This window comes from Mus caroli, unplaced genomic scaffold, assembly GCF_978045245.1.
Source record: "Mus caroli unplaced genomic scaffold, Mus_caroli_1 scaffold_1, whole genome shotgun sequence".
Classification (NCBI taxonomy): Eukaryota; Metazoa; Chordata; class Mammalia; order Rodentia; family Muridae; genus Mus; species Mus caroli.
Window position 1 is genome coordinate 17,991,387 of NW_028227256.1, and position 18,817 is coordinate 18,010,203.

The following is an 18,817-nucleotide window of genomic DNA, read 5'->3' on the forward strand; positions in this document are numbered from 1 at the left end:
CCAGGGCTACACAGAGATACCCAGTTTCAGAAAACATACAAATGGGAAAAAAGAGGTGGGCACTTGTTGGAGAAAACGCATCATCAAGGGCATGTCTTCTCTCTGGAGAACTCCCTCCTGCTTGCTTGCTTCCTCCATAAAATGCCATGAGGCGAGCTGCTTGGCTTCACCATAGCTGTCCGCAAGATTCTCTGCCTCACCACAGTCTCAGAAACATGGAGCCTGCCAACCATTGGCTGAAATCCTAATAAATCTTTCTTCCTTCAAGTTCATTCTTGTAGTAGAGGAAAGGGTGACAGGGCAAGCATGCCACCCTAGATGGCTGCCATATTGATACAGAGATAGGACAAGAGTCCCACATCTGTACATTCAAGTGTTGTACTCATGGCTGAATGAGAGAGGCTTGTGAGGTGGACTGTACAAATACTGACCACAGCTTCTGGATGTCTCAGTGGAGTATAGCATGCTTTTATGTATTTATGTATTTATGCATTTATTTATTTATTTTTGGGCTGGGTTTCTTTATATAGTCTTATCTGTCTGGAACAAGCTAGCCTTAACCTCACGTAGATGCACCTTTTTCTGCCTCCTGAGTGCTGGGATTAAAGGTGCGCTCCTCTGCTGGCCTCAGAGCATGCCTTTTTGTTGTTAATGAAGGTTTTTCCATCAGTCCTCAGTAACTTTTAGGTTCCCCCCAGAAGAGGAAAATGTATTTTCTCACATAACAAGGGGTCAGGCATTAGTTCATGCACAGAAATAAACAATGCAGCTGAAGGTCAGGGTCTCACTGGTTTTCCATTTTGGAACATGACATTTGCTTCTGTCTCGGGGTTTGTCCACCATGGTTATAAATTAGCTGCCACAGCTCCAGGTATTCTGTCCAAAGGATAACTCAACAAAAAGGCTCAAAATTCAGACAAGAATGAAGAACAGGGTTTGAGGAAGTTACCCAGTAACTCCAGACTTCTCACTAGCCATCGGCCAGAATTGCCTTCCAAATTCACTCCTAAAGCAAGCATTGGCACACTTGATTAAAGTCTACAAGAAGGCATTCTCATAGAGCCTGGGATGCGCAGATGTTCCATAGGAGGACCATCCTGTAGGTCCTCTTACTCAAAGTAATCCAACTTAGGGGAATCAGTGGTATAACGAGGGCGGTGGGAGCATTCATCTCCCAGGACATGTGACAAGGCTTTGAAAGTAGGTATTTTAAATAGTAGTAAGCTTCTAAATGCAATGTCATTCTTGAACTAACTTGCAATACAAGAGGTATTGTATTGGAAACACCAGAGAACTCCACATTAAGTCTGTAGTTTGGATAATCGTGTTGTGTCAGTATCTGTTTGGATTAATGTGCAATGGCTGTATAAACCTAAAGAAAGACATGTGAGAACTCCCCATCCTATTCTTCCAATTTTCCTGTAAACCTAAACCTGTACACACTACAATTGCTTTACATTAAAGTGAACTTTGGTCTGCTGTTGTTACTATATGAACTGCCTGTTATAAGCAATGATAGTGATAGTGTAGTTCCTCCCATCCCTCAACTAAGACCCCATGCATTAGAAGCTTCCTTAAAGGTCATGTATATACTCTCCCACCTTCAGAAAAAGGAAGCCCCAGAAAACTGTTATTAATAAGGATCTGGAGAGGAGGCTGAGTACAGGATCCCCTGTGTTCTGGCACATCACTCCCAGCACCAACTGCACCCAGTTGCTGGCTCTCTCTTTGCAGAGACACAACCACTCTGACAATTGAACTTCCTTGTCTAGCACAGCCTAGTGACTCAGTACCAGACTGAGGCATGGGAAGCAGCTCTCCTGGTGGCTCCAGGACTTTAGCCACTGCACTTCATTTCCCCTTTCCAGATGGATGCCAGGTGACTAATAACTGTACCGCCTGACTTTGGATGAGAGAAGGGCTCCATCTTTAGAAAGGGATGCGGCTCCACATTAAAGATGAGTCGGCCAGAGCTCCTGCCACCAGGAAAATACTAACGTTCACCTGTGAAACCGGGCAACAACTCCAGACACTGAGTTACGTCTCCAATGGATGGAATCGTTTTTATAGATGGAAAAAGAAAGAGATTGGGGACTTGAACCTGCCCAATAAACTGCTTATCCTCAGAAATACATGAGAAGAGTAAAGGAGAAAGTGATAACTGATCAGAGTTATGATGCAGCAGGGTGAGCTGTCATGCCAAGGAGAAGCTACCCAGTAAGAGGTCTCACAGAGCTGCCCTGACAAAACGCGCTTGCCATGCCAGGCTTCTCTAACCCTTTAGATTTCAGGGAAACTTAGATGCCATCTTGATTACTTTTGTTACCAGCCCTCAACATTCATCCCACCATCCCTGCTCTCACCTTGCCTCTGCCCAGTGATGGGGAAATATTTAGTTGTGAATGATAAGACATGGGCACTGAGTACAAACTGCCAGGTTGTGCTTTGCACTGATACCTTTATAGTAATTAGTTATATTTATCCTGAGACTCACTGGGTTAGTTACTGACTTCCTGCCCCATTCATGGAAAGATGATAGATAAGTGAATAGATGAATAAAAGGAACCTATAGATGGAAGGGAAGATAAATGAAGATGAATGGATGATAGATAGATAGATAGATAGATAGATAGATAGATAGATAGATAGATAGATAGATAGATAGATATGGATGGGTGGATGGATGGATGCTAGATGGATGAATGGGTGATGGTAGATGGATTGGTGGATGGATGGATGGATGGATGGATGGATGAGTGGATGGATAGATGAGTGGGTGGATGGGTGGATGGTGGATAGATGGGTGGATGAGGATGATGAGGGATTGCTGGGTAGGTAGGCAGATATTTGGATGGATGAGCAGATGGTTAGGTAGATCAGTGGGTACATAAATAAGTGAGTAAATGGATAGCTCAGTGAAGAGTGATTGGTATGTGGAAGAGCTGGTAGATTAGATCAGTGTATACTAATCCATTATCATTGCATTTTAGCCCGGTGATATCCAGAGGACTTGCATAGCATAAGGACCTCAAAGGATTCTGTGTTCCTACAGGAGGCATATCCAGGAACAAAGCTGTATTTATTTAAGCTTAACAGAAGTGTGACTGCAGAGGTACTCTAAACCTGAAAGACAGGAGTCTATCTATGTGCCTTTGGAAGCAGCCAATTCTTGGCCATGTGCTACAGACAAAGTGGAAAGTAAAATGAATGAATGAATGATTTGAGGAACACAGGAGATCCCCCCACATTTTGAATTTAGTTTATGTGCTACAGTTAAAACATCATTATAAATTAACTAAGCCTGGCATCGTAGCTCATGGCCATAATCCCAGCACTTCAGAGACTGAAGCTGTAGTTTTGACTCATGTTTGAAGCTACATAGTTAGTTCCAGGCTGGGCTTCAGAGTGAGACCCTGTCCCAAAACCAAAAGCAATGAAACCAAACCAAAACCCAAAACCAAAAGCAAAATAAAAAAAACCCAAACCCAAACCAAATGGAAGCAACAACAAAAACAACAAACAAACAAACAACAAGAAGAAACTAACTAAATAAATAAAAGAATTATTTTCTAGGAGATCCCAGTGATGGTACAGAACACTCCTGGATATTTAAACTATTGGGCTGGAGGGATGGCTCAGACATTAAAGGCTAGGCCTTTAATGGAAAAAACTGGAAAAAGAAGCCATGAGACCTTTTTATGTGTTTTGTTTTGATGGGAATTAGCACTACTGCTGTCTGTCTTGACTCTTTGTTGAGGAGACTGAGCATGCGCCAGGGCCAGAGAATTCTCTGATGAGGATGATGAATTCTCAATGAGAAATCATCATGGGGAGGAAGGCAAAGATTCCTTTCATCATGAATTTGGGCAGCCAGTCCCTGGTCTCAACGACTTCCCAGCAACCCCTGCTTCAAGGTAAGGATTTCCTCACATTGTCCTGGCTCTACTGGAATACTTCACTTTGTCCAGTGAATTTCTGCAAACTGAGGAGGGTACTGAGGCACAGCAAGAAAAGAAACAAGGAAATCAGAGTGTGTTGGGTCTTGTGTTTGTAACCCAGCCTTCAGGAGGCTGAAGTAGGGGGGACTCATTGAGAGTTGGGGCTATCCTGGGCTATGTGATGATTTCTCAAAATCACAAAAGAAAGAAAATATAAGGAGAGAACAGATAAGGCAGGAGGAGGGGGAGGGAGGGAGGGATGGACAGATTTGGGGGAGCAAAGGAAAGCAGGAGGAAGGGGGTAGAGAGAAAAGACTAGGAAAGAGTAAAGTTGAAAAGAGCAGGGGGCGAAGAGATGAAAGAGCAGATGGTGTCCCTAGCACAATACCTCTAGTGATGTTATCATTATCTTGCCTGAACAGATGTGTCAGGACTCCCAGCTACTCATTATCCTCAATGAAAACAGAACACGTTTCCATCATTCCCATCCTGGCGATGGTGACAGACAGTGTGCCCTGTTTCTGAGATGTGATTTTCCCCTTTTAAACAGTCCTGTGTGTACACACAACTCCAGGCCTTGGTCATGCTAAGAACACGTTCCACTGCTTCCTCGATGTTTGCAGTATGCTTTCTTTTTTAATAGCACATATTGATTATTTTATAGTACATATTGATTATTTTATAGTACACATTGATTATTTTATAATACATATTGATTATTTTATTTGGGCTGGGGGAGCAATAGGGGTTGTATGTGTTTTCTTTTTGTTCTGTTTTTAATCTTGAAATCCTTTACCCTAAGGTGTCCTGCTTTGGATTACATTGAACCCCTGTCCTTGCCACCTCAGCCTGGAGCTGGCTGGCAATCATTGCTCCACTGTACCCTGTGCTAAGGGCTCATTCTCTGAACAGCCCTCACTGCTCTCAGCTGCCCGTTCTCCAGCACTAGTCACAACATCCATGCCTCCTCTTCTCCAGCTGCCCTGACCTCAGTGTCCCTTTCTCTTAAAGACATCTAAAATGTATACAGTTAAAGGAAAGAGCATTAACTCCTATCTGAACAAGGTTCGGACAGCCTGCAGTCCAGAGAAGGGAGTGGGCACCATTTGCCTCTGAACTACAGCTATGTAGTCTGCAAGTTCTCCATAGCAGACACCACCTTTCCCTGGGAAGGCAGCCAAGGCCTGGAGCCCTGGGTAGGAAATCCCCTGTGAGAGGCCCTTCCTGAGCCCCACAGAAAATGGTTCTTTTCATACTCTCTGAGTATTCTTCCTTTATAGCTGTAAATGTCCACATCACATCCCCCTTCCTGGCTGTCTCCACCCGATTCATATGCCAAGTACCCCCACCCAGGCGCCTCATGGCTCATAGATCTCCTTCTCGGTCCCTCCACACTCAACTAGCCTCTTCAGTGCTGAGAAAGCCTCCTCCCTTCAGCCTTGCTGTGCTTATCTCTTCACCAAGGATTTGGTGCCTCTCTGTGAGGCCATCTCCCATCTCCAGAGACTTCTCTTGGGTTGAACAGAAATCATTTGTTGATGTTGTGAGATTAGAAAGATGAACGGATTGTAGGTGGAGATATCTCCACTTCTACACCTCAAAGTTGAACTCTCAGACATGCTAGCAGAAATCCTGGGAGATGGCAGGAAAGAATCACAACACTGACCACCTCTCTCTGTGCAGCGATCACCAGCAGGCGGCAATTGCCCAACCCCTTCTCATGCAATTTTCCATGTAGCCTTTCTTCATCACAGACTGCTGTGGGTAACTGTTCGGAGCACCATTTGGGAAACCCAGAGTTACTAAGGAACTTACCTGAGGCACTAGGTAGGTAAGACAGTGTTCCCCTGGGATGAAGCTCTGTGCTGTTGTCCACAATTTCTGGCATGCCCTCAAGTGACAGGAAACTGAATTCCAAGCCAGTTCTGTCATTCTTCAAGCAAGTTACTTGAGTCTGCCCTTTCTTTTCCCAAGCCTCTATTTCCTCATCAGAAAAGAAATGGGATTTAAAATGATCTCTTAGAGTCCTCTCCATAGCTATCTGTGACACTTTGTCCCAGTGTTAAAACTCAGAATAACCTCAGATGTTTCTACATTCTGGGTTAACCAGAAGCAATGAGATGAAAGAAACAAGTTGCTCTTTGGTTGTCCCTAAAGTTCTCCTCCTGTGCAATATTCCCTCTGTTCAGATCAAGTCATCGAGGTAGGCCTTGTTGGCTCTTTCCACCCCATCAAAATCTCAGGCAGGTGCAATGAGGGGTTGCCCATCAGCAATGGGCAAAGTACACAATGCCCTCCCCAGGAGGATGTCCAAATATGAGCTCCCAGATAAAAGCAAGCTCCCCTCGCAGACAACACCAGCAGCTGAAGTTTACAAAAACCAGGCAAGGTCTTACTGAAGACAGGTTCCTAGAGTCACCCTCTAAAAACCTGAAAGTATCTTCTTGGTCATCACAAAAGCACAGGCTGGCAAGAGCCCAGCTGCTGAGCAATTCAATGTTCAAGGCGAAGTTGCTGAAGATATTGGAGAAAACACACAGCCTCCATCTGTGTAGGACAGCAAAGAGAAAGAAGTTGCTGAAACAGGGGTAGAAATTAAGGACATAGAATCGGAGAGGTCTTGAGAACAAAGGAAGTCAAACTTAAACAGCAGCAATAATGATACTGTAAATGCTCTTACAAAATCAATAGGGGGATGAAGAGATGGCTCAATGGTCAGGGCATGCACTTCTCTTGTGGAGGACTGGAGTTCAGTTCCCAGCACGGACATCGGGGTTCCTATGTCACTTGTAACCCCAACTCCAGGAGGTCCATCTGATCTCCTCAGGTACCTGCAAACACGCATATATCCCCCCCCCCATTACACACACACACACACACACACACATCATTAGAAATAAAAATAAAACTTTTCCAGAATTGAAAGAGAAATGAAGACTCCTTTTCCTCCCCAAAACCAGCTGGGCTTGCTTGGAAATTTGTATTGTTTCTATTGTTTTCAAAGTTATAGATTCTTATTAAATGGTAAAAGGTGGGGGACCTGGAACTGGGGCTCAGTGTAGAAACATATGCAGTAAGTGCGAATGTCTGGGCTTAATGCTTTGAATTAGAGCAGAAGAAAGGGAGGGCAGGTAAAGGGGGAGAGGAGGGGGATGGAAAGGGAAGGGGAGGGGAAAGAAGGAGGAGGGGAGGGAAAGGAAGGGGATAGGAGAGGAAGGGGAGGAGAAGGGAAGACAGGGAAGAGAAGAGGAAGGCAGGGGAAAGGAAGGCAGGGAGGGGGAGGGGACTGAAGGAAAGGGGAAAGGGAGGGAAGGGAAGAGAAGGGGAGGGAAGGGAAGGGAGGAAGTTTCTCTTCTTGAGTGTGTCTTCATACAGGGTAAAGGTGAGTGTTCTGGCCAGTGCGATTCAAAGTTAACCACCCCCAGCCCCAGGCCAGACACCTTGATGACTGCCTGTAACTGTATAACTTAGGAGGCAGAGGTAGAAGATCATGAATTCAAGGCTGATCTACATAGCCAGACTTTGTTTCAAAACAACAACATCAAAAGCCAAAGGTAACCCAGCCATAGCTTCAGTCCACCCATGTTGGGCACAGATCTCTCAACCTTGCCTTAGAGAGAAGTCATGAATATCTTTTCAGGTTAATAGAGGTCAAGTGATTGTAGACATTAGGATCACACTTCCCAGAGCTTCAGCGACTGCAAAGGACCTGCTGGAGGAAGCCCTGGAGCCCATAGCCTGGCTTTTGGGAACTTCTTGTGACTCTTCTACTTGGCCTTTGGCTTCCTGGGAAAGTGGTGAGCAGCTGGTTTCTAGAAATCCCAGCAGCATCACAAGAATTAACACCCAGCACTGGTGGAGAAAAAAAATCTGTACAATATTTGATGGATCATAAAATGTGTATTTTCCCCCTTTTAACATACTACATAGCAGTGATATTAAAACTGATGGTCGACCATTGTTCATTCTGCAGCATTTCTTTTTAAAATTGTTTTATTTCTATTTAGTATACCATGTGTGTAGGCGTGCACATTTTGTACGTGTACACATTCTATAATATGGAGGTCAGTAGGCAACTTCTCAGAGTTGTGCTCTTCCGCCTCTGCCTGGGTTCTGGGAATGGAACTCGGGTCTGTCGAGTTTGCATGGCCATATTGACAGTTCACTTTTTTCTTTCGTAATGCAATAATATAATCCCTTACAACGGAAGGCATCTCATATTTAATAAAGTATGCTACACAGCATTCTCTAGATTTAAATGTTAGCTGCTCAGCCAGAGGCTGGGAACTGGTAAGACTGTTCTTACAGACTTTTCCTCCTGGGATAAAGATGGCTCTCTGGGTTATGAGGCCTGCATTAAGGCTTTCCTTAGTCATAACTATGAGGGATGTTCAAAGTGTTTAACGATAATCAGAAACAATGATACACAGATGTACCTGGCATGTCTGTCCTGAACCTCACCTTCTGCCCCTCAGCCTGTCTGTCACTCTTGTTAATGTTGGCTCTCAATCTTTCCAGTATCTGCCCTCAACAATCTGATAGATAATTGATAGCATGTACAGAGAAATGAGCCTGCCCCTCCAAGCCCAGGCAAATCCTAGTTGCTCTAAACTATATGTGGTTATACCATTATTGGCCTTGTGTATTACTTTTAAGTTGCTGTCTCAGTAACCATTACAAACATAGCTTACAGTAGACCTTATTTTGTTATAGTTTCGTGTCCCTGATGTTCAGCCCTCTTGTCTAAAATCGCGGCCCTATTCCTTTCTGGGAATTCAAAAGAGACTGGGTTTCCTTGTTCTTGGGGGTGTGTGGAAGATTGTGGTTTATTGAAGCTATAGGACTACTGCCCCTGTTTCCTTGCTGGCTGTGAACTCAAGACTCTTTTTGGATGTTAGCAGCCTCTCTCAAGTTCTCCCTCACAGCTCTTGTATCTCAGAATCAAAGCACATTGTAACAATGTTGCAATCAGTAGCACATTGTAACAATGTTGCCATTGCCCTCTCCCAGCTGGGCTGATATACTTAAGATAGGGCATAAGGTAGGACAGCCTAGCTATGTCAAGGGTCACTCCTTAATCCAAAGTGTTTTCTTCTGGGTAAAGTGAAACCACAATAATTTGGATGAGGCTAGAGTGTGATCATCTCTGAAAGTATTATTCTATCTACTAAAGTGTGTGGACCATTCTGGCTAATGGTATTAGTCTTAGTTAAAGTTTCATTACTGTGAAGAGACACCATGACCAAGGCAACTCATATAAAGGACAGCATTTAATTGGGGATGGCTTACAGGTTAGGAGGTTCAGTCCATTATCATCATGGTGGTAAGCATGGCAGCATGCAGGCAGACATGGTTCTGGAGGAACCACTGAGAATTCTACATCTTGATCCAAGGCAGCCAAGAACAGATTCTCCTCCACACTGGGTGGGGCTTGAGCATAGGACATCAAAGCCTATCCCCGCAGTGATGTACTTCTTCCAACAAGACCACACCTCCTAATAGTACCACTTCCCATGGGTCAAGCAAGCTCATACCACCACAGTATGTAAAGGGAAATCAGCTGAAGACTGGAGGAAAACGTTCTCTGATTACAAAGATGTTTGAGTTTGCCTCAGGCATATCTGCTCTGCTTCAAATGACATGAGTTATGACAGATGTCTTATGACTATAGGGAGTCAGCCACAGGAATGAAAACTGACATACAAATAACAGCACTGACCATATCAGAACAGAAGAGTTTGGCCCTCCAATGACCATGGTTGAGCACTGGCCCAAACCAACCATCATTTCCAGACTCTTGTGAGATACTTAAATAGCCTTTGCTTATTAGCTAAATGTTTTCGTCCTTGTAGCTGACTTTCTCCTAGAAGAGAGTCAATCCCTTCATTATTGGCCTATTCCATTAATGCCTTGATTAGCCACATAGTCTTCTGTTGCCTGCTTTACCTCAGTCTACTATAGCACCAATATCATCATTCCAAAGTTTCCTAAGATTCCTAGTTCCTCCTTCTGGCACCCTCTCTAATGGCTAAGTGAAGGCCCTATGATTTCAGTTTTAGCTGGGATCTAACCCTGGATGAGCAGGTCTCCCACTACCCATCACACTGTCTGTCCATTCTATCCCCAGATTGAATGACTATGCATGAGCTTGCTGTCTCTCAGACACAAGTAGTTGGGTTGTTGGATGCCTTTGCAGCACCTCAGGTTCGTCAGCCCTGTCCCCTTCAGTCTCAGTTTTCTCTTCCTATTAATCCCTCCCCTCCTGGGTTACATCATATCGACTCTGCTCACTCGATGTTCCCGCTATATCTTCACATCTGCATACTGGGCCACTAGCCATTCTCTCACTGCTCCTTCCTGCTGTTATGTCTTTCTGGTCCCTTAATTGGAAATGCCTTTAGCCAGCCAGATGTGATGATTCACATCTGTCATGCTAACCCCCAGGAAGCTAAAGCAGGATGACTGGCAAGTTTGAGGTCAGGCTAGGCTACAGAGTGAGGCCGTGTCTTTGAAAAGGAAACTAGCTCTGTCTGCAGCCTCTGATCTTCACACGGAGTCTTCATTGAAGGCTTTACCACCACCATTCCCCTTCTGGCTCCCCGTATAGCTCAGACTAGTCTTGAACTTACAGTCTAGCAGAGGCTAATCTGATTCCCCTGCCTTCACCTCTGGATTCCTGGGAAGTCTTGAGAGGAGGTAAATGTCTGTGAAATCCATAAGCAAGGCTGGTAATGAATAGGCAGTAAAAGAATTAACCAGAACATGGGAAAACAGAGAGAATTTATTGAGATACACTGGAAGGAGACAGTGAATGGGTTTCCAGAGAGGAACCTGGCTGATAGAGAATGGAAGGATTATTTTGTTTTGGTTCTGTTCTGTTCTGTTCTTTTTTATAACAGTTGGGAAGAAAGTTTCTTGGTTCTATCTTGCAGGACCCAAGGCACGAATCTTTGTTATCTCCTCCTGACAGCAGTATGATTGTCCATGCAGGGAGAAAGAAACCCTGGCTCACATATTCAAGTCTTATACAATAAGTGGTCCCCTTCTTCCCAATTTCAAGCTTATTAGAATGAGGAGGACAGTGCATGGAGTCAGGCAAATCCGTGAAACAGCACAGCAGAATAGGATTTCCAGCACACAGATCCGATGCAGTGAGCACTCTCCGATGAGACACACGTGATGAGTGTGGGTACTTATTACAGCTAATTATTTTATTTACTTATTTGTGTCTGTGAGTGTTAGTGTGAGTATGGGTGTGTGCCCATGGACACCCATGCCCATGGGCCCCAGAGTGAAGAGGAAAGAGATCACTGGGGTCTGTACATTCATTTTCAGTTCATCTGGTCTGGCTTGTCATGTAAGTGCTGGGATCTGAACTCTGGTCCTCATGATTGGGTAGCACATGCTGAGCTATCCAGTCTTTCTGTTTAAATTATTAAAAATGTGAATCCTATGTATTTGTGCATAGGCGTGTGTGCATCCTTAGCACACAGGAGATGGTCAAAGGACAACGATTGGGAGAGGGTTCTTTCTTTTCACTACACAGGTCTAGGTGAAAGCAAATATCTTTCCTACACAGCCATTTCATCAGCCATAGCTGTTTTAAATCTCATTTATCCCAATATAATGATATGTAATTCAATCTTTTTTTTTAAGATTTATTTATTTATATGTAAGTACACTGTAGCTGTCTTCAGACACTCTGGAAGAGAGAGTCAGATCTCATTACGGATGGTTGTGAGCCACCATGTGGTTGCTGGGATTTGAACTCCGGTCCTTCGGAAGAGCAGTCAGGTGCTCTTACCCACTGAGCCATCTCACCAGCCCTGTAATTCAATCTTTTAATAATTATGTTTAACAATCTGTTTTCAAAGTTTCTGAAAAGATAACAAGATTAGTAAACTGGTTTGACCCAGCCACTAGTAGAATCTTATATAATGTTTTGCTTTTTAATAGGCACGGCATGGTGGGGAGGCTGGTAATATAAAGAATGTGGTTATCTTCTGGTGAGCTTTCCCACAGCTGGCAACCCAGGCTCGAGTTGTTTCTACTGTCTGAGTGCTGCTCGGCTTGATCTTCATACTTTACAAAAACCCGGATGAATAAGATGCACTTGAGGGTGGAGACTGAACAAAATAGCTAATGCCCTAGTTTTGGGCTGTGAATACTGACCTCTGCCTAGGGTCAGGGTGGAGCTCTTCAACTGCTTCCGGTTCTGAACTGAGCTCAGCTGTAACTGGGCTTGAGCAAGCATCTCCTCTGAGTCTCCTCTCCTCTCCTCCCTCTCAGCTTCCAGCCACGCCCACAAGATAACCGATTATTATTCTATTACATCCCACAAGGCGTAGCCTCCTAGGAATTGGGATCCTCGAAAGAAATGACTAGTAAAATGCAGAGATCCAAAAGCACAATGCCCTGGTACTCTTTAGCCATCTTAACCTTTTATTATGGATGCAGTGCTGACCTCAATGGAAACCGGAGTGGGCCAGAGCTGCTTAGGGAGCCAGAGGGACAGCTGGTGAATCAGCTGTGTTGCGTTATAATCTATTCTACTGTTGGCTCAAAGACTGTACCATATATGGACCGAGGCTCAGGACTAGCATGCCCTTTGATTTGCCCCAGGGTTCCTCTAAAATTGCATCTCGGGATTAGATCATTGTTCCCAGCAAAAGGGAGACCCCAGAAAAGTTGATGAGTATGAAGAAATTGAAATGATTTATAGTCTGGCAAAGAAGAGGGGGAGGGCAGAGCCTCGACGCAGCCAAGCCGTAGTCACAGATGAAGGGCTGAGGCTGAGAAAACCGTGCGAGGGATTCTTTGCAGAAGTTTCAAAGGGGGAGCCGCAGACCCCTTCTGCGAACTCAGGCCTGAGGTAGACTCAGATCAGGGTCAGAGGCGCTGAGCCAACTCCGCTCTATAGAGTAAGGCAGGCAGCCTCTCTGGCTATAGATGAAGGTGTCTGTGATGCTACTGAAGACACAGACTGTACTGGCCACTAGGGATGGTCCAGGCTCTGGATTATTTTGAGTATGAGATAGGTTCATTCACTTGGAGCACAGCTCCTTTCCTATCTGCTCAGGCAGGGTCAGGCTAGTGAGACATTGCTAGGACTGGATGAACTAAGGAAAGGGACGGGATGTGGGAGGGGATGATGGGGTAGTGATTTGGGAAAGTGACTCTTAACAGATCATTACATTACATTCTATCTAAAATTGAAAGAATTCTCTTTGTGTGTTAGTAACTTAGTTTCTGTCTGTCTGTCTGTCTGTCGCTCGCTCTCCCTCTCTTTCTCTCTCTCTCCCTCCTCTCTCTCATTCTTCCCATGCATGTAATTGTGTTCCACAGTCTGGAAGTGTAGAATGCTCTACTACACTGAAAATAAGTGGCCTGCTATGCAAAACACAGGCAAAGCTTGCAAGCATAACTTGAAGCCAAGAATCCAGACACACATGAGTACTGGACAATCCCATTTATGCCAACTCAAAACCAGATAAACCCAATCTGAGACATTAGAGATCAGGAGAGAAGCTCCTTTGCTGGCCAGTGCTTGGAAGAGGCTGGAGGGTTCAGACGGTGCAGTGGATGTCCTCATTCTTTGTCTGCTCCCTGCTTACATTGATGTAGGCATGCTGAATATTGATTACCTGGGTCATTCTGCAACTGTTCACATGAAGGAAGGAAGGCAGGGAATAGGGAAGGCAGGCAGGCAGGCAGGCCGGTGACAACCAGAATATAGTCTTGTGAAACTGGCATTTACAGGAAAAGTGAATGCCTGTGTGCCAACCTAGAATGTAGTCTGCAATTGGTAAGGCACAGGGATTACTTGATTCCTAAAGCTCATTGGTCATCCACTCTAACCTAATTTGTAAGTGACACTGAATTTGAGTGGCCTTGTCTCCAATAGTTAGAGCAAAATAGTGTACCCTCATGCACATGTGCATATACACACATGAACATGTGCATACACCACAGTACAATACATATAAACTAAATGCCTACTGCCCTAGGCTGCCATGCCCCGTTGGGTGGCTTTAAAGGTGTATGACACAGGTAGTTGTGGGGACTACTAGTCTAAGTTCAAGATGTGTCTGCAAGACGCTGCTGGCTCTGGGCAGGCTGAGAAAGATCTTTTCTGTGACTGGATCGTAGTTTCTGTAGCTTTAGATGCTTGCTGGCTTTGTACTCTGTACCTCTAGAGCATGACTCTGGTTGGTTCTCCACAGAAACTTCACTCAGAACATGACTGAATATCCAATTTTTTCCTTTTAAGAAGGACACCAATGGTATCTCACTCCAGTGACTCCATTTTTAACTCCATTACATTTGCAAAGGTTCTGCTTCCAAACGAGATCACCCCCAATGGTACCAGGGATTAAAAATCCATCACACTTTTTAGCCACAAAACTCAGAAGTACTAGCTGTTGAGACAAACGCCTCAGGGCCGTCTAGAACAGTCCACCAACTCCACACCTTGTTTGCTTAAGGATCCCACCTGAAACCCAAACACTGAGCGTCTGGGTATGAACTCACAATCTGTAGTGTGTACACAGTGATCCCTGCTCCCAGGCACAGTTGGAATTATTGCATTATGTGAGGCTTCATGGTATCAGGAGTAAGAAGGCAGGCTCTGGGCCAGACTGCCCCGCTTGGGCATGGACTGCCACTTCCCTCTGTGACTAGCTGCGTGACCCTCAACTTGTATGTCTCAGTTTCCTAGTATGTGAAACTAGGATGTAGGGCATAGTCAATGCACTAGTACCAACGGCGGCCTGCAGCAAGGTTAACGTTTGATAAGTACTAGTCACACAGGCACAAAAGGCAGTCAGTGCCGTGGGCATTTTATAGATGGAGAAGTCGAGGTATACACAATGACGTCACATTACATCTACAACTGCATCGTCTCTCATTGCTTGCTGTCACTGTCATGCATTAATTAAGAAGACTCTACTGCTGTGTGTTGATACTCACAGGAAATAGGGCTGGCACTATGCTAAGTCTACATACAATGTCTCACTCAATCCTCATAATAATGCATGAAATAGTAAAAAAAAAAAAAACCCTAATTATCCTTATCATTGTTAGGTTTTTTTGCTTGTTTGTTTTGAAAAAATATTCTGGCTAAGTATACACACACACACACACACACACACACACACACACACACAATACACATTTGTTTTCCTTCCCAGAACTGATGATTAAGTCCGAGGTTTGTATGTTTGTCTATGTGTATGTATATGCATATAGTTGTCTGTGGAGGCCAGAAGAGGGTGTTAGATTCTGAGCTGGAGTTACAGACCACTGTGCGTCCCTCAACATACTTTGGTATCCTGGAAGAATAGTGAACACTCTTAACTGCTGAGCTATCTCTACACACTCTGTTATGCCCATTTTAGGGAGGTGAATACCAAGACCTAATCAGAAGGCAGTGCCAGCAATATCTATTCAATCCCTGGAGCCCAAGTAAAGGTGAAAGGAGGAAATCTATTCCATAAAGTTGTCTTCTGATCTTCACACACATGCTGTGGTATGGGTGTCCACATATGCACATCCTGAAAACACACACACATGCACACACTTGCATACCCATATGCACACTTACCCACAAATACATATACACATACACACATATACATGTATGCACGCACACATGCACACACACATAGACACATACATACATATATACACATATGCATACACACACACACACACACACACACCTTAAAACAATATAGAAGGCAAAGTGGGCCGTTCTGCTAGTAACAGGCAGACAGAACCTGAATGAAATCTTTATAGCCTCAGAGCCCAAGGTTTCAACCATTTATTTTCAGTGGCCTCTAAAATTAAAAAAAAAAAAAAAGGCTATCCAGACAGTTGCTACTTTATAAACAGTGTCTAGCTGAGCTGCCAGGGGCTCCAAGCGCTTGGGTGACATTTGTGAGCTCCTCAGGGTCAGAAAGTAGTCATCGTTATCCATCCCTCATCTCTCCGTCTGCATCAGGCACTAGACCCCCACAGGTGACCATATGCTCCCACGCAAGGACCTTAAGAAGCCAGGGCCAGGAGAGGTAGATGCCAGGTGAATACTTGGTAGCCAAAGCCAAGGCTAGGGCTGGGGCCAGCGAGATTGTGATGGAGCTGAAGAAACAGAAGTAGTAGATGCCAAAACTCAGAGGGACCGAGTGTCTGATCACACCGCTTTGTGATGACTGGTGATTTTCAGGAGGAAAAACTCAAGGTGAGAAGGTTGGCACTTCCCAAATGAGCCTCAAGTGCTGCTCCTGTTAGGGCCTTGGGTGGCTGCCTGCTTTAAGATCACAGCATAGGTCTGAGGGACACAGCCCTTTAGCAGGCATTGATTGCCTGGGCCATTCTGACTCTGACAAGCTCCCATGATCACACATGGTTGTGGCTGGCAGCCCAGACAGACACGACTGTTTTGGCTTCTGTCTTTTCTATTTTTCCTCTATCATCAGGCATGGACTCAAGGTCCTGAGTCTAATTGGAATTGGTGGCAACCCAAGTGCCTGCTGGTGCCCTCTGGTGGAAGAGCAAAGGATAAAAACACCATCTGGCCCAGGAAGGAAAAGATAAGGTAGGGCCTGGGATAGAGGGAGCTAAGTGGATTTTCCCAGCTGACTTTAAAGAGCTATGGTTGCGAATCTTCCTGCTGTCCTCCATAGGTAAATGATTTACTGTGACTTAAAGGTCAGCAAACACAACAGCTCTGACCCTCAAACGGACTTTGATGATGGATGCAGAAAGGCTTTTTTGTTTTGTTTTGTTTTAACCTTGGCTCCCTTTGGAGGCCCCTCGGCCTGCAGGAGACTTAGAAGGTCATTCGTTCAGAGCTTTCCCAGAACTCAGGGCTGTGACTTGAGCAGGAGGTGTTTACTCCCACAGACTTGGGATTTGTATTGCTAGGAGGTGTGAAAGCTGTGTAACAAATCTTGCATAGCAGTGCTGCCTTGGGGCAGGCAGCGGCACAGGAAGGGGCTCCAAGCGCCTGGCTTCTTTCATGCTTAGCTACACAGGAAGCCTCTGGGACCTTGTGATGAGAGGGTCTGGGTAGGAGCTGGGGCCGTTCCAACTCTCATGAGGACCGTGCTGGAACTTAAACCTCTTGTCTTCCTATAAACCACACACCTTCCTTATAGCTTTCTGACCTACGAGTCAGGAAAGACCCCAAAAGCTGAAACCTGCATTAATGGCTTACGTGATCTCAAGCAACAGGGAAGGGATGTCCCACAAAGAACTTTTACATTGAGGGCTGGTAAGATAACTACACGGGGGAAAGGAATTTTTGTGAGCCAAGACTGACCACCTAAATTTAATTCCTCTAACCCACATGGTAGAGGGAGATAACTGGCTCCTGGAAGTTGTTCTCTGATTTCTCTGTGGGAACCCTGGCCACACACACACACACACACACACACACACACACACACCAAATAAATAAATAAACAAATAAATAAATAAATGTAAAACAACAAAACCAAAGAATTCTCACTGATATTGCTTCCATGTCCCCCTCCCAAGGCAATTTTATCAAATAAGCACTACGGATTTTTTGGCTTCAAAATACAGTCTTAAAAATAGTTTTGACAGACAGGTGTGCATGACAATAGTTTAAAGCAGGGCTAAAAAAGCAATTGTACTCTCCCTTTGTGTTATTTCATATTTTTAAATTTTTATGCAGATTAACCTATACTGTTTGTTATTTCTCTTAAAGCTTACACTAACTTGAAACATCCTGTGCTGTTGATGTTCACCCTTTCTTTTCCCTGGGGCTAGCTGACCCAGATGGAGTTTATAACACCTAAGGGTTAAGACTGTAGACATAGGCACCCTCAGCAGGTAGCTGAAGCTCCTGGGGCTGAGAAGAGGATGCTGGCAAAGCAGCAGTACTAAGTCTGTTTGGCACTAAAGGGCGGTAGAGAAGGCCAGTGAGGGGCACCCAGTCTCTGCCTTTGGGTCACGCTGACTGCTTGCTGACCAGAGACCTGATTTATTTTGGTTTCTTTGTCTGGGCGCATAACCAATTTGCACAAGTAGTTATCTGACATCTTGATGCACGTTTACAGATCGATGAGTAGATGACCCAAGCCAATGCTCCACGGTTTTGTGCGTTTTATAGATGGGAGAGGAAGCTTGGACAAGGTAATGGCAGTCATGGAAATGAGAAGTTCATAACTCAGTTTCCCACTGCGTGGGACTTCCTAGAAATAAGACATCATCAATCTTTGGAAGTGCCTGGGCACCGTGCCTTTGGGTAAACAAACTCCTCTTTTATCAGATTTTATGATTTTGTATACAGTAAGTACTTGATAACTTTTTTTTCTAGGAGAGCTTACAGATGACACTGCTCAGCTGGCGGTGGAGGGGGTGTTGCTTCTTGGCTGGTGTGTGTGTGTGTGTGTGTGTAACTTTCTGCATGTGCATGTGGCACTCTCTGCCCATGGTCTAGGGACTTTTCCCCTAGGCAGAAGGATAAATACATCCCTCGTAGCCTAGGAAACAGTCTTTGAGAGTGAGTTACCTGGGTTTCAAGGCATGGCTATAATTTTTTTTTCTAAAACAGCATCTCATTATTTAGCCCAGGCTGGCCCCAGACTTGCAATCCTCCTGCTTCAGCCTTCTGACTGCTGAGATTACAGGCACATGTGACCATGCCTAGCTTCAATTTTTAGATGAGTTTTGTGATATTCTTTTTTAATTTTTTCCTCCCACAATAGTCTAAGCATACAGCACAGAGCCGTGTTGGGATATCACTATTTCTACAGGAAGCAGTAAGATTTGGCAAAATAGAAACTCACACTTCCTTGTTAGGTATACTAAAAGAATACCGAAGAGGTATGGTTTGAGGTGATTAAAACATC

The 18,817-nt window shown here is 44.7% G+C and overlaps 1 non-coding gene across 1 annotated transcript; it reads right to left on the bottom strand.

Annotated features, from left to right (window-relative positions):
* Positions 1-18,265: 18,265 nt before the first annotated feature.
* On the bottom strand, positions 18,266-18,455 carry LOC147006012 (RNase MRP). The gene has a single exon (XR_015048881.1).
* Between the last annotated feature and the right edge of the window lie 362 nt (positions 18,456-18,817).